The sequence below is a fragment of the Microtus pennsylvanicus genome, chromosome 18, assembly GCF_037038515.1.
Source record: "Microtus pennsylvanicus isolate mMicPen1 chromosome 18, mMicPen1.hap1, whole genome shotgun sequence".
Classification (NCBI taxonomy): Eukaryota; Metazoa; Chordata; class Mammalia; order Rodentia; family Cricetidae; genus Microtus; species Microtus pennsylvanicus.
Window position 1 is genome coordinate 10,737,756 of NC_134596.1, and position 23,029 is coordinate 10,760,784.

General features: G+C 52.6%; 18 non-coding genes across 18 annotated transcripts; all 18 read left to right on the forward strand.

The window, feature by feature from the left end:
- Positions 1–11: 11 nt before the first annotated feature.
- Positions 12–105, forward strand: LOC142837915 (small nucleolar RNA SNORD116). Its single transcript, XR_012908373.1, has one exon. It is a non-coding gene; the product is annotated as a small nucleolar RNA SNORD116 (small nucleolar RNA).
- A 1,138-nt stretch (positions 106–1,243) lies between these two features.
- On the forward strand, positions 1,244–1,336 carry LOC142837911 (small nucleolar RNA SNORD116). Its single transcript, XR_012908369.1, has one exon. It is a non-coding gene; the product is annotated as a small nucleolar RNA SNORD116 (small nucleolar RNA).
- A 1,128-nt stretch (positions 1,337–2,464) lies between these two features.
- Positions 2,465–2,558, forward strand: LOC142837917 (small nucleolar RNA SNORD116). Its single transcript, XR_012908374.1, has one exon. It is a non-coding gene; the product is annotated as a small nucleolar RNA SNORD116 (small nucleolar RNA).
- Positions 2,559–4,977: 2,419 nt separating this feature from the next.
- On the forward strand, positions 4,978–5,071 carry LOC142837918 (small nucleolar RNA SNORD116). The gene has a single exon (XR_012908375.1). It is a non-coding gene; the product is annotated as a small nucleolar RNA SNORD116 (small nucleolar RNA).
- A 1,132-nt stretch (positions 5,072–6,203) lies between these two features.
- Positions 6,204–6,297, forward strand: LOC142837919 (small nucleolar RNA SNORD116). Its single transcript, XR_012908376.1, has one exon. It is a non-coding gene; the product is annotated as a small nucleolar RNA SNORD116 (small nucleolar RNA).
- A 1,130-nt stretch (positions 6,298–7,427) lies between these two features.
- LOC142837920 (small nucleolar RNA SNORD116) lies at positions 7,428–7,521 on the forward strand. Its single transcript, XR_012908377.1, has one exon. It is a non-coding gene; the product is annotated as a small nucleolar RNA SNORD116 (small nucleolar RNA).
- A 1,132-nt stretch (positions 7,522–8,653) lies between these two features.
- On the forward strand, positions 8,654–8,746 carry LOC142838057 (small nucleolar RNA SNORD116). The gene has a single exon (XR_012908502.1). It is a non-coding gene; the product is annotated as a small nucleolar RNA SNORD116 (small nucleolar RNA).
- A 1,133-nt stretch (positions 8,747–9,879) lies between these two features.
- Positions 9,880–9,973, forward strand: LOC142837921 (small nucleolar RNA SNORD116). Its single transcript, XR_012908378.1, has one exon. It is a non-coding gene; the product is annotated as a small nucleolar RNA SNORD116 (small nucleolar RNA).
- A 1,128-nt stretch (positions 9,974–11,101) lies between these two features.
- LOC142837975 (small nucleolar RNA SNORD116) lies at positions 11,102–11,195 on the forward strand. Its single transcript, XR_012908427.1, has one exon. It is a non-coding gene; the product is annotated as a small nucleolar RNA SNORD116 (small nucleolar RNA).
- Positions 11,196–12,315: 1,120 nt separating this feature from the next.
- Positions 12,316–12,409, forward strand: LOC142837922 (small nucleolar RNA SNORD116). The gene has a single exon (XR_012908379.1). It is a non-coding gene; the product is annotated as a small nucleolar RNA SNORD116 (small nucleolar RNA).
- A 1,124-nt stretch (positions 12,410–13,533) lies between these two features.
- On the forward strand, positions 13,534–13,627 carry LOC142837923 (small nucleolar RNA SNORD116). The gene has a single exon (XR_012908380.1). It is a non-coding gene; the product is annotated as a small nucleolar RNA SNORD116 (small nucleolar RNA).
- A 1,129-nt stretch (positions 13,628–14,756) lies between these two features.
- Positions 14,757–14,850, forward strand: LOC142837924 (small nucleolar RNA SNORD116). Its single transcript, XR_012908381.1, has one exon. It is a non-coding gene; the product is annotated as a small nucleolar RNA SNORD116 (small nucleolar RNA).
- Positions 14,851–15,987: 1,137 nt separating this feature from the next.
- LOC142837925 (small nucleolar RNA SNORD116) lies at positions 15,988–16,081 on the forward strand. The gene has a single exon (XR_012908382.1). It is a non-coding gene; the product is annotated as a small nucleolar RNA SNORD116 (small nucleolar RNA).
- A 1,133-nt stretch (positions 16,082–17,214) lies between these two features.
- On the forward strand, positions 17,215–17,308 carry LOC142837926 (small nucleolar RNA SNORD116). The gene has a single exon (XR_012908383.1). It is a non-coding gene; the product is annotated as a small nucleolar RNA SNORD116 (small nucleolar RNA).
- Positions 17,309–18,439: 1,131 nt separating this feature from the next.
- On the forward strand, positions 18,440–18,532 carry LOC142838052 (small nucleolar RNA SNORD116). Its single transcript, XR_012908497.1, has one exon. It is a non-coding gene; the product is annotated as a small nucleolar RNA SNORD116 (small nucleolar RNA).
- A 1,112-nt stretch (positions 18,533–19,644) lies between these two features.
- Positions 19,645–19,738, forward strand: LOC142837973 (small nucleolar RNA SNORD116). The gene has a single exon (XR_012908425.1). It is a non-coding gene; the product is annotated as a small nucleolar RNA SNORD116 (small nucleolar RNA).
- Positions 19,739–20,868: 1,130 nt separating this feature from the next.
- On the forward strand, positions 20,869–20,961 carry LOC142838053 (small nucleolar RNA SNORD116). The gene has a single exon (XR_012908498.1). It is a non-coding gene; the product is annotated as a small nucleolar RNA SNORD116 (small nucleolar RNA).
- Positions 20,962–22,105: 1,144 nt separating this feature from the next.
- LOC142837927 (small nucleolar RNA SNORD116) lies at positions 22,106–22,199 on the forward strand. The gene has a single exon (XR_012908384.1). It is a non-coding gene; the product is annotated as a small nucleolar RNA SNORD116 (small nucleolar RNA).
- The last annotated feature ends 830 nt before the right edge of the window (positions 22,200–23,029 follow it).

A 23,029-nucleotide genomic window follows, 5' to 3' on the forward strand; every position in this document is an offset into this window, starting at 1 on the left:
CCAGCGTGCTTGGATCGATGATGATTCCCAGTCAATCATTCCTTGGAAAAGCTGAACAAAATGAGTGAAAACTCAGTACCACCGCTCTCATCGAGACTGAGGTCCTGCACCTTGGGTCACCCAGGTCCTCTGGGAGTAGGATACGGGAATGCCAACCACTCCCCTGCTCCTGCCATCCTCCAGCAGTGGCATAGCATCTCTTAGAGTGAAGTCCTGTGGGGAAGGCTTAGTGCACTTTGAGCCTTTGCATTAGCAAGAGAGAGGTTTGCAGGTACCAGTAGCCATGGCTGTCAGTTTGTCAGACCTGCTCAGGAAATAGGAGGCATGGTTTGCTCAGGGAACATGTCCAAAGAGCTGAGTCCTGAGCCTTGAGCTTGAGACTGCCATGGGGGCGTGCCCTTGTTAATCAATCCAGTGAGCTGGTTTCCGGGCTGACTTTATTCAGACTATCCTCCAATGATATTTATTCATTTATTTACTTATTTATTTATTTATTTATTCATTTATTTTGAGTAAGAGGGTGCTTGCTGCTATTGCAGTAGCTAAATGTGTTGGGCGGAGAGATATTAGTTGAATGGCTGCAGAGTGGGCCAAATATCACCTTCAAGGCCACGGAGGGTGCCAGGCTCAAGCCAAGACGTGAGACCTGAAAAGTTTGCTGTCACCCATCGGGCAAACCATGCTGGAGATTTGGGCAGAACAGGGGAGCTGGCAGAACACCTGTTGTCCGATCATCCCACTGAGACCCAGCAGCCCAAGCCCTCCCAGAGCCAGTTTCATGGCTCCCACTGTAACAAGGGCCTGTGTTTTATGTCTTCACAGTGTTGCATCTGTGGCACGCATGGCCACAGGGCAGAGAGAATGGCCCAACACCCCAGGCCATGCCTACGGCTGATGGCAGCAGCCTGAGCCTGTCGCACTGTGGTCCAGTGGTGTTGGTGACTTGCAGCAGAAGGCCAGAGGAGCAAGGTAAGCATGACATGAATTGGCAGCACGAGCTGACGATTGTCGGGTCTTGGTGGTGCTGCGAGGTGTGCCCATTCGTGCCTCCAGACCTGTCTGCACCCGCCTGAAGCAGACGTAGGTCCTCAAGGTGCTTTCGCCTTCAATGCATGGACACATTGCAACCTCCCTTTCCCAGATGGGGCACGTCTGGGCAGTTCTCACATTCCACAACACCCACCCTGGCTTGAGAGGAGACCTACCTCTGAAAGTCTCTGGGCCAGGCCACTCCAGCGTGCTTGGATTGATGATGATTCCCAATAACACATTCCTTGGAAATCTGAACAAAATGAGTGAAAACTCAGTACCACCGCTCTCATCGAGACTGAGGTCCTGCACCTTGGGTCACCCAGGTCCCCTGGGAGTAGGATACAGTAATGCCAACCACTCCCCTGCTCCTGCCCTCCTCCAGCAGTGGCATAGCATCTCTTAGAGTGAAGTCCTGTGGGGAAGGCTTAGTGCACTTTGAGCCTTTGCATTAGCAAGAGAGAGGTTTGCAGGTGCCAGTAGCCGTTGCTGTAGTTTGTCAGACCTGCTCAGGGAATAGGAGGCATGGTTTGCTCAGGGAACATGTCCGAAGAGCTGAGTCCTGAGCCTTGGGCTTGAGACTGCCAGGTGGGCGTGCCCCTGTTAATCAATCCAGTGAGCTGGTTTCCGGGCTGACTTTATGCAGACTATACTCCGATGATATTTATTCATTTATTTACTTATTTATTTATTCATTTATTTTGAGTAAGAGGGTGCTTGCTGCTGTTGCAGTAGCTAAATGGTTGGGCGGAGAGATATTAGTTGAATGGCAGCAGAGTGGGCCAAATATCACCTTGAAGGCCACAGAGGGTGCCAGGCTCAAGCCAAGCCGTGAGACCTGAAAAGTTTGCTGTCACCCATCGGGCAAACCATGCTGGAGATTTGGGCAGAACAAGGGAGCTGGCAGAACACCTGTTGTCCGATCATCCCACTGAGACCCAGCAGCCCAAACCCTCCCAGAGCCAGTTTCATGGCTCCCACTGTAACAAGGGCCTGTGTTTTATGTCTTCACAGTGTTGCATCTGTGGCACGCATGGGCACAGGGCAGAAAGAATGGCCCAACACCCCAGGCCATGCCTACGGCTGATGGTAGCATCATGAGCCTGTCGCACTGTGGTCCAGTGGTGTTGGTGACTTGCAGCAGAAGGCCAGAGGACCAAGGTAAGCATGACATGAATTGGCAGCACGAGCTGACGATTGTCGGGTCTTGGTGGTGCTGCGAGGTGTGCCCATTCGTGCCTCCAGACCTGTCTGCACCTGCCTGTAGCAGACTTAGGTCCTCAAGGTGCTCCCGCTTTCAATGCATGGACACATTGCAACCTCCCTTTCCCAGATGGGGCACGCCTGGGCAGTTCTCGCACTCCCCAACACCCACCCTGGCTTGAGAGGAGACCTACCTCTGAAAGTCTCTGGGCCAGGCCACTCCAGAGTGCTTGGATCGATGATGATTCCCAGTCAATCATTCCTTGGAAAAGCTGAACAAAATGAGTGAAAACTCAGTACCACCGCTCTCATCGAGACTGAGGTCCTGCACCTTGTGTCACCCAGGTCCTCTGGGAGTAGGATACCGGAATGCCAACCTCTCCCCTGCCTCTGCCCTCATCCAGCAGTGGCCTGACTCCCTCCTGATCGCCTTGTTCTCTCAGGGCTCTGCTAACGTTCTTGGAAAGGTTTAGGCAGACTATTGGAGGCTCTCTGGGAATCTTTCCTTGCTTTTGCCTCCTTGAGATCCTGAGAGGGGGTGGCTAGGTGTGGTGGCTCCTAGGAGGGCCCATTCAAACAATGGCAGTCTATGTAGCTGAAGCAGGTGAAAGAAGGTCCATTCAACATTGTCCCAGGCACTGGGAAGTTCATGCCCAGGGGGGAGACCTCTGAGGAAGCTTTGAAGTTGGTGGCAGCCCCACAGAGTAGCCTCTGAGGGGATTCTGAGATGAAGTGAGCTGCTGCCCAGGGAATGTGACCTGGGACGTGACTCCTTCAGGCCTTGTCGGCCCTGGTCTCTTCTGTTGCTTGAAATTTAATGGGGTGCTGGATAGATGGAGACAGAGAACGATTCTGTGGCAAGGAGTGTCCCCAGGGCAAAGACCAAAACTTTGAGGGGGATGAAGGATTACATAGCCCCACAACTCCAATCTCACATTTCACCTAGCTATGTGTTCTTGGACTTGGGGCTCTAGGCAAGAAGTCACTGGCAGAAACAGGAGACTTACCTACACGTGCCTCAAAGAGGTGTGCTGAGCTGTGCCGAAATTGGAATTCGGGAAGCCTTTAGTGGGGGGTAGGCTGTTTGCCTTGATACTAAGTTCACACATGCATGGCTCCTGATGGAGGACCAATTTGAGAAGGTCCCTTTGTCTGATCCATGAAACTAGGGGTCCTGTCTTGGCTCTCACCAATCTCAAAGCCAGGACGGTCCAGATTTGTGTTTAGCATTCTTCACCAGGGTCGCTTTTTTCTAGAAGGGACTGTTTGGCATCCAGCCATGGCTCCCATGGCAAAATTGTCCTTGGGGTGTGAGCTTGTGTTTCAAGAGAGGATTCCTAGAGACCCTTGCTTTGGAGCAGTGCCATCTTCCAAAGCTGCTTGTGCTTGCACGGTTGCTTTCCAGGGAATCAGAAGGCTTGGGTGTTGCAAGGTGTCTTGGGAGATGTCAGGTTCTTCTGGTTACCATTGCGGTACCACAGGAGGTTGCATCCATTGCCTCAGTGTTGAAGCTTGCAGTCCAAATTAAAGCATTCTCGAACTCAGCAAGCCATGAAGAGAGACAATCAGAAAGGAGCAACCAGGCAGAGGCGTCAGTGTCAGAGAAGGAGATAGAGACAGAGATTGTAATGGAGAAAGAGAGAGAAAGACAAAGAGACAGGGTCAAAAGGAGAACCATAGTTCAAAAGAAAGTGTATCCTTGTTAGGCTGCATAGCATCTCTTAGAGAGAAGTCCTGTGGGGAAGGCTTAGTGCACTTTGAGCCTTTGCATTAGCAAGAGAGAGGTTTGAAGGTGCCAATAGCCTGGCTGTCAGTTTGTCAGACCTGCTCAGTGAATAGGAGGCATGGTTTGCTCAGGGAACATGTCAGCTGAGTCCAGAGCTTGAGCTTGAGACTGCCAGGTGGGCGTGCCCTTGTTAATCAATCCAGGGAGCCTGTTTCCGGGCTGACTTTATTCAGACTAGCCTCCGATGATATTTATTTATTTATTTATTTATTTATTCCTTTATTTTGGGTAGGAGAGTGCTTGCTGGTGTTGCAGTAGCTGGATGTGTTGGGCGGAGAGATATTAGTTGAATGGCTGAAGAGAGGGCCAAATATCACCTTGAAGGCCACGGAGGGTGCCAGGCTCAAGCCAAGCCATGAGACCTGTAAAGTTTGCTGTCACCCATCGGGAAAACCATGCTGGAGATTTGGACAGAACAGGGGAGCTGGCAGAACACCTGTTGTCCGATCATCCCACTGAGACCCACCAGCTCAAGCCCTCCCAGAGCCAGTTTCGTGGCTCCCACTGTAACAATGGCTTGTGTTTTATGTCTTCACAGTGTTGCATCTGTGGCACACATGGCCACAGGGCAGAGAGAATGGCCCAACACCCCAGGCAATGCCTACGGCTGATGGCAGCAGCCTGAGCCTGTCGCACTGTGGTCCAGTGGTGTTGGTGACTTGCAGCAGAAGGCCAGAGGACCAAGGTAAGCATGACATGAATTGGCAGCACGAGCTGACGATTGTCGGGTCTTGGTGGTGCTGCGAGGTGTGCCCATTCGTGCCTCCAGACCTGTCTGCACCTGCCTGTAGCAGACTTGGGTCCTCAAGGTGCTCCTGCCTTCCATGCATGGACACATTGCAACCTCCCTTTCCCAGATGGGGCACGCCTGGGCAGTTCTCGCACTCCCCAACACCCACCCTGGCTTGAGAGGAGACCTACCTCTGAAAGTCTCTGGGCCAGGCCACTCCAGCGTGCTTGGATCGATGATGATTCCCAGTCAATCATTCCTTGGAAAAGCTGAACAAAATGAGTGAAAACTCAGTACCACCGCTCTCATCGAGACTGAGGTCCTGCACCTTGGGTCACCTAGGTCCCCTGGGAGTAGGATACGGAAATGCCAACAACTCCCCTGCTTCTGCCCTCCTCCAGTACTGGCATAGCATCACTTAGAGTGAAGTCCTGTGGGGAAGGCTTAGTGCACTTTCAGCCTTTGCATTAGCAAAAGAGAGGATTGCAGGTGCCAGTAGTGTGGCTGTCAGTTTGTCAGACCTGCTCAGGGAATAGGAGGCATGGTTTGCTCAGGAAACATGTGCAAAGAGCTGAGTCCTGAGCCTTGAGCTTGAGACTGCCATCGGGGCGTGCCCTTGTTAATCAATCCAGTGAGCTGGTTTCCGGGCTGACGTTATTCAGACTATCCTCCGATGATATTTATTCATTTATTTACTTATTTATTTATTTATTCATTCATTTTGAGTAAGAGGGTGCTTGCTGATGTTGCAGTAGCTAAATGTGTTGGGCAGAGAGTTATTAGTTGAATGGCTGCAGAGAGGGCCAAATATCACCTTGAAGGCCACGGAGGGTGCCAGGCTCAAGCCAAGCCGTGAGACCTGAAAAGTTTGCTGTCACCCATCGGGCAAACCATGCTGGAGATTTGGGCAGAACTAGGGAGCTGGCAGAACACTTGTTGTCCGATCATCCCACTGAGACCCACCAGCTCAAGCCTTCCCAGAGCCAGTTTCATGGTTCCCAATGTAACAGGGCCTGTGTTTTATGTCTTCACAGTGCTGCATCTGTGGCACGCATGGCCACAGGGCAGAGAGAATGGCCCAACACCCCAGGCCATGCCTACGGCTGATGGCAGCAGCCTGAGCCTGTCGCACTGGGGTCCAGTGGTGTTGGTGACTTGCAGCAGGAGGCCAGAGGACCAAGGTAAGCATGACATGAATTGGCAGCACGAGCTGACGATTGTCGGGTCTTGGTGGTGCTGCGAGATGTGCCCATTCGTGCCTCCACACCTGTCTGCACCCGCCTGTAGCAGACTTAGGTCCTCAAGGTGCTTTCGCCTTACATGCACAGACAATTTTCAAACTGCCTTTCCAAGATAGGGCACACATGGGCAGTTCTCGCACTCCCCAACACCCACCCTGGCTTGAGAGGAGACCTACCTCTGAAAGTCTCTGGGCCAGGCCACTCCAGCGTGCTTGGATCGATGATGATTCCCAGTCAATCATTCCTTGGAAAAGCTGAACAAAATGAGTGAAAACTCAGTACCACCGCTCTCATCGAGACTGAGGTCCTGCACCTTGGGTCACCCAGGTCCTCTGGGAGTAGGATACGGGAATGCCAACCACTTCCCTGCTCCTGCCCTCCTCCAGGAGTGGCATATCATCTCTTAGAGTGAAGTCCTGTGGGGAAGGCTTAGTGCACTTTGAGACTTTGCATTAGCAAGAGAGAGGTTTGCGGGTGCCAGTAGCCGTGGCTGTCAGTTTGTCAGACCTGCTCAGGGAATAGGAGGCATGGTTTGCTCAGGGAACATGTCCAAAGAGCTGAGTCCTGAGCCTTGAGCTTGAGACTGCCATGGGGGCGTGCCCTTGTTAATCAATCCAGTGATCTGGTTTCTGGGCTGAATTTATTCAGACTAGGCTCCGATGATATTTATTCATTTATTTACTTATTTATTTATTCATTTATTTTGAGTAAGAGGGTGCTTGCTGCTGTTGCAGTAGCTAAATGTGTTGGGCGGAGAGATATTAGTTGAATGGCTGCAGAGAGGGCCAAATATCACCTTGAAGGCCACGAAGGGTGCCAGGCTCAAGCTAAGCCGTGAGACCTGTAAAGTTTGCTGTCACCCATCGGGAAAACCATGCTGGAGATTTGGGCAGAACAGGGGAGCTGGCAGAACACCTGTTGTCCGATCATCCCACTGAGACCCACCAACTGAAGCCCTCCCAGAGCCAGTTTCATGGCTCCCACTGTAACAAGGGCCTGTGTTTTATGTCTTCACAGTGCTGCATCTGTGGCACACATGGCCACAGGGCAGAGAGAATGGACCAACACCCCAGGCCATGCCTACGCCTGATGGCAGCAACCTGAGCCTGTCGCACTGGGGTCCAGTGGTGTTGGTGCCTTGCAGCAGAAGGCCAGAGGATCAAGGTAAGCATGACATGAATTGGCAGCACGAGCTGACGATTGTCGGGTCTTGGTGGTGCTGCGAGGTGTGCCCATTCGTGCCTCCACACCTGTCTGCACCTGCCTGCAGCAGAATTAGGTCCTCAAGGTGCTTTCGCCTTCCATGCATGAACACATTGCAACCTCCCTTTCCCAGATGGGGCACGCCTGGGCAGTTCTCGCACTCTCCAACACCCACCCTGGCTTGAGAGGAGACCTACCTCTGAAAGTCTCTGGGCCAGGCCACTCCAGCGTGCTTGGATCGATGATGATTCCCAGTCAATCATTCCTTGGAAAAGCTGAACAAAATGAGTGAAAACTCAGTACCACCGCTCTCATCGAGACTGAGGTCCTGCACCTTGGGTCACCCAGGTCCTCTGGGAGTAGGATACGGGAATGCCAACCACTCCCCTGCTCCTGCCCTCCTCCAGCAGTGGCATAGCATCTCTTAGAGTAAAGTCCTGTGGGGAAGGCTTAGTGCACTTTGAGCCTTTGCATTAGAAAGAGAGAGGTTTGCAGGTGCCAGGAGCCTGGCTGTCAGTTTGTCAAACCTGCACAGGGAATAGGAGGCAGGTTTTGGTCAGGGAACATGTCCAAAGAGCTGAGTCCTGAGCCTTGAGCTTGAGACTGCCATGGGGGCGTGCCCTTGTTAATCAATCCAGTGAGCTGGTTTCCGGGCTGACTTTATTCAGACTATCCTCCGATGATATTTATTCATTTATTTACTTATTTATTTATTTATTCATTTATTTTGAGTAAGAGGGTGCTTGCTGCTGTTGCAGTAGCTAAATGTGTTGGGCGGAGAGCTATTAGTTGAATGGCTGCAGAGAGGGCCAAATATCACCTTCAGGCCAGGGAGGATGCCAGGCTCAGTCCAAGCCCTGAGACTTGAAAAGTTTGCTGTCAGCTACCTGGCAAACCATGCTGGAGATTTGGGCAGAACAGGGGAGCTGGCAGAACACTTGTTGTCCGATCATCCCACTGAGACCCACCAGCTCAAGACCTCCCAGAGCCAGTTTCATGGCTCCCACTGTAACCAGGGCCTGTGTTTTATGTCTTCACAGTGTTGAATCTGTGGCACGCATGGCCACAGGGCAGAGAGAATGGCCCAACACCCCAGGCCATGCCTACGGCTGATGGCAGCAGCCTGAGCCTGTCGCACTGTGGTCCAGTGGTGTTGGTGACTTTCAGCAGAAGGCCAGAGGACCAAGGTAAGCATGACATGAATTGGCAGCACGAGCTGACGATTGTCGGGTCTTGGTGGTGCTGCGTGGTGTGCCCATTCGTGCCTCCACACCTGTCTGCACCCGCCTGTAGCAGACTTAGGTCCTCAAGGTGCTTTTGCCTTCAATGCATGGACACATTGCAACCTCCCTTTCCCAGATGGGGCACTCCTGGGCAGTTCTCGCACTCCCCAACACCCACCCTGGCTTGAGAGGAGATCTACCTCTGAAAGCCTCCTGGCCAGGGCACTCCAGCGTGCTTGGATCGATGATGATTCCCATTAAAACATTCCTTGGAAATCTGAACAAAATGAGTGAAAACTCAGTACCACCGCTCTCATCGAGACTGAGGTCCTGCACCTTGGGTCACCTTGGTCCACTGGGAGTAGGATACAGAAATGCCAACCACTCCCCTGCTCCTGCCCTCCTCCAGGAGTGGCATATCATCTCTTAGAGTGAAGTCCTGTGGGGAAGGCTTAGTGCACTTTCAGCCTTTGCATTAGCAAGAGAGAGGTTTGCAGGTGCCAGTAGCCGTGGCTGTCAGTTTGTCAGACCTGCTCAGGGAATAGGAGGCATGGTTTGCTCAGGGAACATGTCCAAAGAGCTGAGTACTGAGCCTTGAGCTTGAGACTGCCATGGGGGCGTGCCCTTGTTAATCAATCCAGTGAGCTGGTTTCCCGGCTGACTTTATTCAGACTAGCCTCCGATGATATTTATTCATTTATTTACTTATTTATTTATTTATTCATTTATTTTGTGTAGAGGGTGCTTGCTGCTGTTGCAGTAGCTAAATGTGTTGGGCGGTGAGATATTAGTTGAATGGCTGCAGAGAGGGCCAAATATCACCTTGAAGGCCACGGAGGGTGCCAGGCTCAAGCCAAGCCGTGAGACCTGAGGAGTTTGCTATCACCCTTCGGGCAAACCATGCTGGAGATTTGGGCAGAACAGGGGAGCTGGCAGAACACCTGTTGTCCGATCATCCCACTGAGACCCAGCAGCCCAAGCCCTCCCAGAGCCAGTTTCATGGCTCCCACTGTAACAAGGGCCTGTGTTTTATGTCTTCACAGTGCTGCATCTGTGGCACGCATGGCCACAGGGCAGAGAGAATGGACCAACACCCCAGGCCATGCCTACGGCTGATGGCAGCAACCTGAGCCTGTCGCACTGGGGTCCAGTGGTGTTGGTGCCTTGCAGCAGAAGGCCAGAGGATCAAGGTAAGCATGACATGAATTGGCAGCACGAGCTGACGATTGTCGGGTCTTGGTGGTGCTGCGAGGTGTGCCCATTCGTGCCTCCACACCTGTCTGCACATGCCTGCAGCAGAATTAGGTCCTCAAGGTGCTTTCGCCTTCCATGCATGGACACATTGCAACCTCCCTTTCCCAGATGGGGCACGTCTGGGCAGTTCTCGCACTCCCCAACACCCACCCTGGCTTGAGAGGAGACCTACCTCTGAAAGTCTCTGGGCCAGGCCACTCCAGCGTGCTTGGATCGATGATGATTCCCAGTCAATCATTCCTTGGAAAAGCTGAACAAAATGAGTGAAAACTCAGTACCACCGCTCTCATCGAGACTGAGGTCCTGCACCTTGGGTCACCCAGGTCCTCTGGGAGTAGGATACGGGAATGCCAACCACTCCCCTGCTCCTGCCCTCCTCCAGCAGTGGCATAGCATCTCTTAGAGTGAAGTCCTGTGGGGAAGGCTTAGTGCACTTTGAGCCTTTGCATTAGCAAGAGAGAGGTTTGCAGGTGCCAGTAGCCGTGGCTGTAGTTTGTCAGACCTGCTCAGGGAATAGGAGGCATGGTTTGCTCAGGGAACATGTCCAAAGAGCTGAGTCCTGAGCCTTGAGCTTGAGACTGCCATGGGGGCGTGCCCTTGTTGATCAATTTAGTGAGCTGGTTTCCGGGCTGACTTTATTCAGACTAGCCTCCGATGATATTTATTCATTTATTTACTTATTTATTTATTTATTCATTTTTTGAGTAAGAGGGTGCTTGCTGGTGTTGCAGTAGCTAAATGTGTTGGGCGGAGAGATATTAGTTGAATGGCTGCAGAGAGGGCCAAATATCACCTTGAAGGTCACGGAGGGTGCCAGGCTCAAGCCAAGCCGTGAGACCTGAAAAGTTTGCTGTCACCCATCGGGCAAACCATGCTGGAGATTTGGGCAGAACAGGGGAGCTGGCAGTACACCTGTTGTCCGATCATCCCACTGAGACCCACCAGCTCAAGCTCTCCCAGAGCCAGTTTCATGGCTCCCACTGTAACAAGGGCCTGTGTTTTATGTCTTCACAGTGTTGCATCTGTGGCACGCACGGCCACAGGGCAGAGAGAATGGCCCAACACCCCAGGCCATGCCTACGGCTGATGGCAGCAGCCTGAGCCTGTCGCACTGTGGTCCAGTGGTGTTGGTGACTTGCAGCAGAAGGCCAGAGGACCAAGGTAAGCATGACATGAATTGGCAGCACGAGCTGACGACTGTCGGGTCTTGGTGGTGCGAGGTGTGCCCATTCGTGCCTCCAGACCTGTCTGCATCCGCCTGTAGCAGACTTAGGTCCTCAAGGTGCTCCCGCATTCAATTCATGGACACATTGCAACCTCCCTTTCCCAGATGGGGCACGCCTGGGCAGTTCTCGCACTCCCCAACACCCACCCTGGCTTGAGAGGAGACCTACCTCTGAAAGTCTCTGGGCCAGGCCACTCCAGCGTGCTTGGATCGATGATGATTCCCAGTCAATCAGTCCTTGGAAAAGCTGAACAAAATGAGTGAAAACTCAGTACCACCGCTCTCATCGAGACTGAGGTCCTGCACCTTGGGTCACCCAGGTCCTCTGGGAGTAGGATACGGGAATGCCAACCACTCCCCTGCTCCTGCCCTCCTCCAGCAGTGGCATAGCATCTCTTAGAGTGAAGTCCTGTGGAAAAGGCTTTGTGCGCTTTGAGCCTTTGCATTAGCAAGAGAGAGGTTTGCAGGTGCCAGTAGCCGTGGCTGTAGTTTGTCAGACCTGCTCAGGGAATAGGAGGCATGGTTTGCTCAGGGAACATGTCCAAAGAGCCTTGAGGTGAGACTGCCATAGGGGCATGCCCTTGTTGATCAATTTAGTGAGCTGGTTTCCGGGCTGACTTTATTCAGACTAGCCTCCGATGATATTTATTCATTTATTTACTTATTTATTTATTTATTCATTTATTTTGAGTAAGAGGGTGCTTGCTGGTGTTGCAGTAGCTAAATGTGTTGGGCGGAGAGATATTAGTTGAATGGCTGCAGAGAGGGCCAAATATCACCTTGAAGGCCACGGAGGGTGCCAGGCTCAAGCCAAGCCGTGAGACCTGAAAAGTTTGCTGTCACCCATCGGGCAAACCATGCTGGAGATTTGGGCAGAACAGGGGAGCTGGCAGTACACCTGTTGTCCGATCATCCCACTGAGACCCACCAGCTCAAGCCCTCCCAGAGCCAGTTTCATAGCTCCCACTGTAAAAAGGGCCTGTGTTTTATGTCTTCACAGTGTTGCATCTGTGGCACGCATGGCCACAGGGCAGAGAGAATGGCCCAACACCCCAGGCCATGCCTACGGCTGATGGCAGCAGCCTGAGCCTGTCGCACTGTGGTCCAGTGTTGTTGGTGACTTGCAGCAGAAGGCCAGAGGACCAAGGTAAGCATGACATGAATTGGCAGCACGAGCTGACGATTGTCGGGTCTTGGTGGTGCTGCGAGGTGTGCCCAATCGTGCCTCCAGACCTGTCTGCACCCGCCTGTAGCAGACTTAGGTCCTCAAGGTGCTCCCGCATTCAATGCATGGACACATTGCAACCTCCCTTTCCCAGATGGGGCACGTCTGGGCAGTTCTCGCACTTCCCAAAACCCACCCTGGCTTGAGAGGAGACCTACCTCTGAAAGTCTCTGGGCCAGGCCACTCCAGCGTGCTTGGATCGATGATGATTCCCAGTCAATCATTCCTTGGAAAAGCTGAACAAAATGAGTGAAAACTCAGTACCACCGCTCTCATCGAGACTGAGGTCCTGCACCTTGGGTCACCCAGGTCCTCTGGGAGTAGGATACGGGAATGCCAACCACTCCCCTGCTCCTGCCCTCCTCCAGCAGTGGCATAGCATATCTTAGAGTGAAGTCCTGTGGGGAAGGCTTAGTGCACTTTGAGCCTTTGCATTAGCAAGAGAGAGGTTTGCAGGTGCCAGTAGCCGTGGCTGTAGTTTGTCAGACCTGCTCAGGGAATAGGAGGCATGGTTTGCTCAGGGAACACGTCCAAAGAGCTGAGTCCTGAGCCTTGAGCTTGAGACTGCCATGGGGGCGTGCCATTGTTAATCAATTTAGTGAGCTGGTTTCCGGGCTGACTTTATTTAGACTAGCCTCCGATGATATTTATTCATTTATTTATTTATTTATTCATTTATTTTGAGTAAGAGGGTGCTTGCTGGTGTTGCAGTAGCTAAATGTGTTGGGCGGAGAGATATTAGTTGAATGGCTGCAGAGAGGGCCAAATATCACCTTGAAGGCCACGGAGGGTGCCAGGCTCAAGCCAAGCCGTGAGACCTGAAAAGTTTGCTGTCACCCATCGGGCAAACCATGCAGGAGATTTGGGCAGAACGGGGGAGCTGGCAGTACACCTGTTGTCCGATCATCCCACTGAGACCCACCAGCTCAAGCTCTCCCAGAGCCAGTTTCATGGCTCCCACTGTAACAAGGGCCTGTGTTTTATGTATTCACAGTGTTGCATCTGTGGCACGCATGGCCACAGGGCAGAGAGAATGGCCCAACACCCCAGGCCATGCCTACGGCTGATGGCAGCAGCCTGAGCCTGTCGCACTGTGGTCCAGTGGTGTTGGTGACTTGCAGCAGAAGGCCAGAGGACCAAGGTAAGCATGACATGAATTGGCAGCACGAGCTGACGATTGTCGGGTCTTGGTGGTGCTGCGAGGTGTGCCCATTCGTGCCTCCAGACCTGTCTGCACCCGCCTGTAGCAGACTTAGGTCCTCAAGGTGCTCCCGCATTCAATGCATGGACACATTGCAACCTCCCTTTCCCAGATGGGGCACGTCTCGCAGTTCTCGCACTCCCCAACACCCACCCTGGCTTGAGAGGAGACCTACCTCTGAAAGTCTCTGGGCCAGGCCACTCCAGCGTGCTTGGATCGATGATGATTCCCAGTCAATCATTCCTTGGAAAAGCTGAACAAAATGAGTGAAAACTCAGTACCACCGCTCTCATCGAGACTGAGGTCCTGCACCTTGGGTCACCCAGGTCCTCTGGGAGTAGGATACGGGAATGCCAACCACTCCCCTGCTCCTGCCCTCCTCCAGCAGTGGCATAGCATCTCTTAGAGTGAAGTCCTGTGGGGAAGGCTTAGTGCACTTTGAGCCTTTGCATTAGCAAGAGAGAGGTTTGCAGGTGCCAGTAGCCGTGGCTGTAGTTTGTCAGACCTGCTCAGGGAATAGGAGGCATGGTTTGCTCAGGGAACAGGTCCAAAGAGCTGAATCCTGAGCCTTGAGCTTGAGACTGCCATGGGGGCGTACCCTTGTTGATCAATTTAGTGAGCTGGTTTCCGGGCTGACTTTATTCAGACTAGCCTCCGATGATATTTATTCATTTATTTACTTATTTATTTATTCATTTATTTTGAGTAAGAGGGTGCTTGCTGGTGTTGCAGTAGCTAAATGTGTTGGGCGGAGAGATATCAGTTGAATGGCTGCAGAGAGGGCCAAATATCACTTTGAAGGCCACGGAGGGTGCCAGGCTCAAGCCAAGCCGTGAGACCTGAAAAGTTTGCTGTCACCCATCGGGCAAACCATGCTGGAGATTTGGGCAGAACAGGGGAGCTGGCAGTACACCTGTTGTCCGATCATCCCACTGAGACCCACCAGCTCAAGCCCTCCCAGAGCCAGTTTCATAGCTCCCACTGTAACAAGGGCCTGTGTTTTATGTCTTCACAGTCTTGCATCTGTGGCACGCATGGCCACAGGGCAGAGAGAATGGCCCAACACCCCAGGCCATGCCTACGGCTGATGGCAGCAGCCTGAGCCTGTCGCACTGTGGTCCAGTGGTGTTGGTGACTTGCAGCAGAAGGCCAGAGGACCAAGGTAAGCATGACATGAATTGGCAGCACGAGCTGACGATTGTCGGGTCTTGGTGGTGCTGCGAGGTGTGCCCATTCGTGCCTCCAGACCTGTCTGCACCCGCCTGTAGCAGACTTAGGTCCTCAAGGTGCTCCCGCATTCAATGCATGGACACATTGCAACCTCCCTTTCCCAGATGGGGCACGTCTGGGCAGTTCTCGCACTCCCCAACACCCACCCTGGCTTGAGAGGAGACCTACCTCTGAAAGTCTCTGGGCCAGGCCACTCCAGCGTGCTTGGATCGATGATGATTCCCAGTCAATCATTCCTTGGAAAAGCTGAACAAAATGAGTGAAAACTCAGTACCACCGCTCTCATCGAGACTGAGGTCCTGCACCTTGGGTCACCCAGGTCCTCTGGGAGTAGGATACGGGAATGCCAACCACTCCCCTGCTCCTGCCCTCCTCCAGCAGTGGCATAGCATCTCTTAGAGTGAAGTCCTGTGGGGAAGGCTTAGTGCACTTTGAGCCTTTGCATTAGCAAGAGAGAGGTTTGCAGGTGCCAGTAGCCGTGGCGGTAGTTTGTCAGACCTGCTCAGGGAATAGGAGGCATGGTTTGCTCAGGGAACATGTCCAAAGAGCTGAATCCTGAGCCTTGAGCTTGAGACTGCCATGGGGGCGTGCCCTTGTTGATCAATTTAGTGAGCTGGTTTCCGGGCTGACTTTATTCAGACTAGCCTCCGATGATATTTATTCATTTATTTACTTATTTATTTATTTATTTATTCATTTATTTTGAGTAAGAGGGTGCTTGCTGGTGTTGCAGTAGCTAAATGTGTTGGGCGGAGAGATATTAGTTGAATGGCTGCAGAGAGGGCCAAATATCACCTTGAAGGCCACGGAGGGTGCCAGGCTCAAGCCAAGCCGTGAGACCTGAAATGTTTGCAGTCACCCATCGGACAAACCATGTTGGAGATTTGGGCAGAACAGGGGAGCTGGCAGTACACCTGTTGTCCGATCATCCCACTGAGACCCACCAGCTCAAGACCTCCCAGAGCCAGTTTCATGGCTCCCACTGTAACAAGGGCCTGTGTTTTATGTCTTCACAGTGTTGCATCTGTGGCACACATGGCCACAGGGCAGAGAGAAAGGCCCAACACCCCAGGCCATGCCTACGGCTGATGGCAGCAGCCTGAGCCTGTCGCACTGTGGTCCAGTGGTGTTGGTGACTTGCAGCAGAAGGCCAGAGGACCAAGGTAAGCATGACATGAATTGGCAGCACGAGCTGACGATTGTCGGGTCTTGGTGGTGCTGCGAGGTGTGCCCATTCGTGCCTCCAGACCTGTCTGCACCCGCCTGTAGCAGACTTAGGTCCTCAAGGTGCTCCCGCATTCAATGCATGGACACATTGCAACCTCCCTTTCCCTGATGGGGCACGTCTGGGCAGTTCTCGCACTCCCCAACACCCACCCTGGCTTGAGAGGAGACCTACCTCTGAAAGTCTCTGGGCCAGGCCACTCCAGCGTGCTTGGATCGATGATGATTCCCAGTCAATCATTCCTTGGAAAAGCTGAACAAAATGAGTGAAAACTCAGTACCACCGCTCTCATCGAGACTGAGGTCCTGCACCTTGGGTCACCCAGGTCCTCTGGGAGTAGGATACGGGAATGCCAACCACTCCCCTGCTCCTGCCCTCCTTCAGCAGTAGCATAGCATCTCTTAGAGTGAAGTCCTGTGGGGAAGGCTTAGTGCACTTTGAGCCTTTGCATTAGCAAGAGAGAGGTTTGCAGGTGCCAGTAGCCGTGGCTGTAGTTTGTCAGACCTGCTCAGGGAATAGGAGGCATGGTTTGCTCAGGGAACATGTCCAAAGAGCTGAGTCCTGAGCCTTGAGCTTGAGACTGCCATGGGGGCGTGCCCTTGTTAATCAATCCAGTGAGCTGGTTTCCGGGCTGACTTTATTCAGACTATACTCCGATGATATTTATTCATTTATTTACTTATTTATTTATTTATTTATTTATTTTGAGTAAGAGGGTGCATGCTGCTGTTGCAGTAGCTAAATGTGTTGGGCGAAGAAATATTAGTTGAATGGCTGCAGAGAGGGACAAATATCACCTTGAAGGCCACAGAGGGTGCCAGGCTCAAGCCAAGCCGTGAGACCTGAAAAGTTTGCTGTCACCCATCGGGCAAACCATGCTGGAGATTGGGGCAGAACAGGGGAGCTGGCAGAACACCTGTTGTCCGACCATCCCACTGAGACCCAGCAGCCCAAGCCCTCCCAGAGCCAGTTTCATGGCGCCCACTGTAACAAGGGCCTGTGTTTTATGTCTTCACAGTGTTGCATCTGTGGCACGCATGGCCACAGGGCAGAAAGAATGGCCCAACACCAGAGGCCATGCCTACGGCTGATGGTAGCAGCCTGAGCCTGTCGTACTGTGGTCCATTGGTGTTGGTGACTTGCAGCAGAAGGCCAGAGGACCAAGGTAAGCATGACATGAATTGGCAGTACGAGCTGAAGATTGTCAGGTCTTGGTGGTGCTGCGAGGTGTGCCCATTCGTGCCTCCAGACCTGTCTGCACCCGCCTGTAGCAGACTTAGGTCCTCAAGGTGCTTTCGCCTTCAATGCATGGACACATTGCAACGTCCCTTTCCCAGATGGGGCACGTCTGGGCAGTTCTGGCACTCCCCAACACCCACCCTGGCTTGAGAGGAGACCTACCTCTGAAAGTCTCTGGGCCAGGCCACTCCAGCGTGCTTGGATCGATGATGATTCCCAGTCAATCATTCCTTGGAAAAGCTGAACAAAATGAGTGAAAACTCAGTACCACCGCTCTCATCGAGACTGAGGTCCTGCACCTTGGGTCACCCAGGTCCTCTGGGAGTAGGATACGGGAATGCCAACCACTCCCCTGCTCCTGCCCTCCTCCAGCAGTGGCATAGCATCTCTTAGAGTGAAGTCCTGTGGGGAAGGCTTAGTGCACTTTGAGCCTTTGCATTAGCAAGAGAGAGGTTTGCAGGTGCCAGTAGCCGTGGCTGTAGTTTGTCAGACCTGCTCAGGGGATAGGAGGCATGGTTTGCTCAGGGAACATGTCCAAAGAGCTGAGTCCTGAGCCTTGAGCTTGAGACTACCAAGGGGCGTGCCCTTGTTAATCAATTTAGTGAGCTGGTTTCCGGGCTGACTTTATTCAGACTAGCCTCCGATGATATTTATTCATTTATTTACTTATTTATTTATTTATTCATTTATTTTGAGTAAGAGGGTTCTTGCTACTGTTGCAGTATCTAAATGTGTTGGGCGGAGAGATATTAGTTGAATGGCTGCAGAGTGGGCCAAATATCACCTGAAAGCCTCAGAGGGTGCCAGGCTCAAGCCAAGCCGTGAGACCTGAAAAGTTAGCTGTCACCCATCGGGCAAACCATGCTGGAGATTTGGGCAGAACAGGGGAGCTGGCAGTACACCTGTTGTCCGATCATCCCACTGAGACCCACCAGCTCAAGCCCTCCCAGAGCCAGTTTCATGGCTCCCACTGTAACAAGGGCCTGTGTTTTATGTCTTCACAGTGTTGCATCTGTGGCACGCATGGCCACAGGGCAGAAAGAATGGCCCAACACCCCAGGCCATGCCTACGGCTGATGGCAGCAGCCTGAGCCTGTTGCACTATGGTCCAATGGTGTTGGTGACTTGCAGCAGAAGGCAATAGGACCAAGGTAAGCATGACATGAATTGGCAGCACGAGCTGACGATTGTCGGGTCTTGGTGGTGCTGCGAGGTGTGCCCATTCGTGCCTCCAGACCTGTCTGCACCTGCCTGTAGCAGACTTGGGTCCTCCAGGTGCTCCTGACTTCCATGCATGGACACATTGCAACCTCCCTTTCCCAGATGGGGCACGCCTGGGCAGTTCTTGCACTCCCCAACACCCACCCTGGCTTGAGAAGAGACCTACCTCTGAAAGTCTCTGGGCCAGGCCACTCCAGCGTGCTTGGATCGATGATGATTCCCAATAAAACATTCCTTGGAAATCTGAACAAAATGAGTGAAAACTCAGTACCACCGCTCTCATCGAGACTGAGGTCCTGCATCTTGGGTCACCCAGGTCCCCTGGGAGTAGGATACAGGAATGCCAACCACTCCCCTGCTCCTGCCCTCCTCCAGCAGTGGCATAGCTTCTCTTAGAGTGAAGTCCTGTGGGGAAGGCTTAGTGCACTTTGAGCCTTTGCATTAGCAAGAGAGAGGTTTGCAGGTGCCAGTAGCCGTGGCTGTAGTTTGTCAGACCTGCTCAGGGAATAGGAGGCATGGTTTGCTCAGGGAACATGTCCAAAGAGCTGAGTCCTGAGCCTTGAGCTTGAGACTGCCATGGGGGCGTGCCCCTGTTAATCAATCCAGTGAGCTGGTTTCCGGGCTGACTTTATTCAGACTATACTCCGATTATATTTATTTATTTATTCATTTATTTTGAGTAAGAGGGTGCTTGCTGCTGTTGCAGTAGCTAAATGTGTTGGGCGGAGAGATATTAGTTGAATGGCTGCAGAGAGGGCCAAATATCACCTTCAAGGCCATGGAGGGTGCCAGGTTCAAGCCAAGCCGTGAGACCTGAAAAGTTTGCTGTCACCCATCGGGCAAACCATGCTGGAGATTTGGGCAGAACAGGGGAGCTGGCAGAACACCTGTTGTCCGATCATCCCACTGAGACCCTCCAGCACAAGCCCTCCCAGAGCCAGTTTCATGGCTCCCACTGTAACAAGGGCCTGTGTTTTATGTCTTCACAGTGTTGCATCTGTGGCACGCATGGCCACAGGGCAGAGAGAATGGCCCAACACCCCAGGCCATGCCTACGGCTGATGGCAGCAGTCTGAGCCTGTCGCACTGTGGTCCAGTCGTGTTGGTGACTTGCAGCAGAAGGCCAGAAGAGCAAGGTAAGCATGACATGAATTGGCAGCAATTGCTGACGATTGTCGGGTCTTGGTGGTGCTGCGAGGTGTGCCCAATCGTGCCTCCAGACCTGTCTGCACCCGCCTGTAGCACACATAGGTCCTCAAGGTGCTTTCGCCTTCAATGCATGGACACATTGCAACCTCCTTTCCCAGATGGGGCACGTCTGGGCAGTTCTCGCATTCCACAACACCCACCCTGGCTTGAGAGGAGACCTACCTCTGAAAGTCTCTGGGCCAGGCCACTCCAGTGTGCTTGGATCGATGATGATTCCAAGTCAATCATTCCTTGGAAAAGCAGAACAAAATGAGTGAAAACTCAGTACCACCGCTCTCATCGAGACTGAGGTCCTGCACCTTGGGTCACCCAGGTCCTTTGGGAGTAGGATACGGGAATGCCAACCACACCCCTGCTCCTGCCATCCTCCAGCAGTGGCATAGCATCTCTTAGAGTGAAGTCCTGTGGGGAAGGCTTAGTGCACTTTGAGCCTTTGCATTAGCAAGAGAGAGGTTTGCAGGTACCAGTAGCCATGGCTGTCAGTTTGTCAGACCTGCTCAGGAAATAGGAGGCATGGTTTGCTCAGGGAACATGTCCAAAGAGCTGAGTCCTGAGCCTTGAGCTTGAGACTGCCATGGGGGTTGCCCTTGTTAATCAATCCAGTGAGCTGGTTTCCGGGCTGAATTTATTCAGACTATCCTCCAATGATATTTATTCATTTATTTACTTATTTATTTATTTATTCATTTATTGTGAGTAAGAGGGTGCATGCTACTGTTGCAGTAGCTATGTGTTGGGCGGAGAGATATTAGTTGAATGGCTGCAGAGAGGGCCAAATATCACCTTGAAGGCCAAGGAGGGTGCCAGGCTCAAGCCAAGCCGTGAGACCTGAAAAGTTTGCTGTCACCCATCGGGCAAACCATGCTGGAGATTTGGGCAGAACAGGGGAGCTGGCAGAACACCTGTTGTCCGATCATCCCACTGAGACCCAGCAGCCCAAGCCCTCCCAGAGCCAGTTTCATGGCTCCCACTGTAACAAGGGCCTGTGTTTTATGTCTTCACAGTGTTGCATCTGTGGCACGCATGGCCACAGGGCAGAAAGAATGGCCCAACACCCCAGGCCATGCCTACGGCTGATGGTAGCAGCCTGAGCCTGTCGTACTGTGGTCCATTGGTGTTGGTGACTTGCAGCAGAAGGCCAGAGGACCAAGGTAAGCATGACATGAATTGGCAGTACGAGCTGAAGATTGTCGGGTCTTGGTGGTGCTGCGAGGTGTGCCCATTCGTGCCTCAGACCTGTCTGCACCTGCCTGTAGCAGACTTGGGTCCTCAAGGTGCTCCTGACTTCCATGCATGGACACATTGCAACCTCCCTTTCCCAGATGGGGCACGCCTGGGCAGTTCTTGCACTCCCCAACACCCACCCTGGCTTGAGAAGAGACCTACCTCTGAAAGTCTCTGGGCCAGGCCACTCCAGCGTGCTTGGATCGATGATGATTCCCAATAAAACATTCCTTGGAAATCTGAACAAAATGAGTGAAAACTCAGTACCACCGCTCTCATCGAGACTGAGGTCCTGCATCTTGGGTCACCCAGGTCCCCTGGGAGTAGGATACAGGAATGCCAACCACTCCCCTGCTCCTGCCCTCCTCCAGCAGTGGCATAGCTTCTCTTAGAGTGAAGTCCTGTGGGGAAGGCTTAGTGCACTTTGAGCCTTTGCATTAGCAAGAGAGAGGTTTGCAGGTGCCAGTAGCCGTGGCTGTAGTTTGTCAGACCTGCTCAGGGAATAGGAGGCATGGTTTTCTCAGGGAACATGTCCAAAGAGCTCAGTCCTGAGCCTTGAGCTTGAGACTGCCATGGGGGCGTGCCCCTGTTAATCAATCCAGTGAGCTGGTTTCCGGGCTGACTTTATTCAGACTATACTCCGATTATATTTATTCATTTATTTACTTATTTATTTATTTATTTATTTATTTATTCATTTATTTTGAGTAAGAGGGTGCTTGCTGCTGTTGCAGTAGCTAAATGTGTTGGGCGGAGAGATATTAGTTGAATGGCTGCAGAGAAGGCCAAATATCACCCTCAAGGCCATGGAGGGTGCCAGGTTCAAGCCAAGACGTGAGACCTGAAAAGTTTGCTGTCACCCATCGGGCAAACCATGCTGGAGATTTGGGCAGAACAGGGGAGCTGGCAGAATACCTGTTGTCCGATCATCCCACTGAGACCCTCCAGCACAAGCCCTCCCAGAGCCAGTTTCATGGCTCCCACTGTAACAAGGGCCTGTGTTTTATGTCTTCACAGTGTTGCATCTGTGGCACGCATGGCCACAGGGCCGAGAGAATGGCCCAACACCCCAGGCCATGCCTACGGCTGATGGCAGCAGCCTGAGCCTGTCGCACTGTGGTCCAGTGGTGTTGGTGACTTGCAGCAGAAGGCCAGAGGACCAAGGTAAGCATGACATGAATTGGCAGCAATTGCTGACGATTGTCGGGTCTTGGTGGTGCTGCGAGGTGTGCCCAATCGTGCCTCCAGACCTGTCTGCACCCGCCTGTAGCAGACATATGTCCTCAAGGTGCTTTCGCCTTCAATGCATGGACACATTGCAACCTCCTTTCCCAGATGGGGCACGTCTGGGCAGTTCTCGCATTCCACAACACCCACCCTGGCTTGAGAGGAGACCTACCTCTGAAAGTCTCTGGGCCAGGCCACTCCAGTGTGCTTGGATCGATGATGATTCCCAGTCAATCATTCCTTGGAAAAGCTGAACAAAATGAGTGAAAACTCAGTACCACCGCTCTCATCGAGACTGAGGTCCTGCACCTTGGGTCACCCAGGTCCTCTGGGAGTAGGATACGGGAATGCCAACCACTCCCCTGCTCCTGCCATCCTCCAGCAGTGGCATAGCATCTCTTAGAGTGAAGTCCTGTGGGGAAGGCTTAGTGCACTTTGAGCCTTTGCATTAGCAAGAGAGAGGTTTGCACGTACCAGTAGCCCTGGCTGTCAGTTTGTCAGACCTGCTCAGGAAATAGGAGGCATGGTTTGCTCAGGGAACATGTCCAAAGAGCTGAGTCCTGAGCCTTGAGCTTGAGACTGCCATGGGGGCGTGCCCTTGGTAAACAATCCAGTGAGCTGGTTTCCGGGCTGACTTTATTCAGACTATCCTCCAATGATATTTATTCATTTATTTACTTATTTATTTATTTATTCATTTATTGTGAGTAAGAGGGTGCATGCTACTGTTGCAGTAGCTATGTGTTGGGCGGAGAGATATTAGTTGAATGGCTGCAGAGAGGGCCAAATATCACCTTGAAGGCCAAGGAGGTTGCCAGGCTCAAGCCAAGCCGTGAGACCTGAAAAGTTTGCTGTCACCCATCGGGCAAACCATGCTGGAGATTTGGGCAGAACAGGGGAGCTGGCAGAACACCTGTTGTCCGATCATCCCACTGAGACCCAGCAGCCCAAGCCCTCCCAGAGCCAGTTTCATGGCTCCCACTGTAACAAGGGCCTGTGTTTTATGTCTTCACAGTGTTGCATCTGTGGCACGCATGGCCACAGGGCAGAAAGAATGGCCCAACACCCCAGGCCATGCCTACGGCTGATGGTAGCAGCCTGAGCCTGTCGTACTGTGGTCCATTGGTGTTGGTG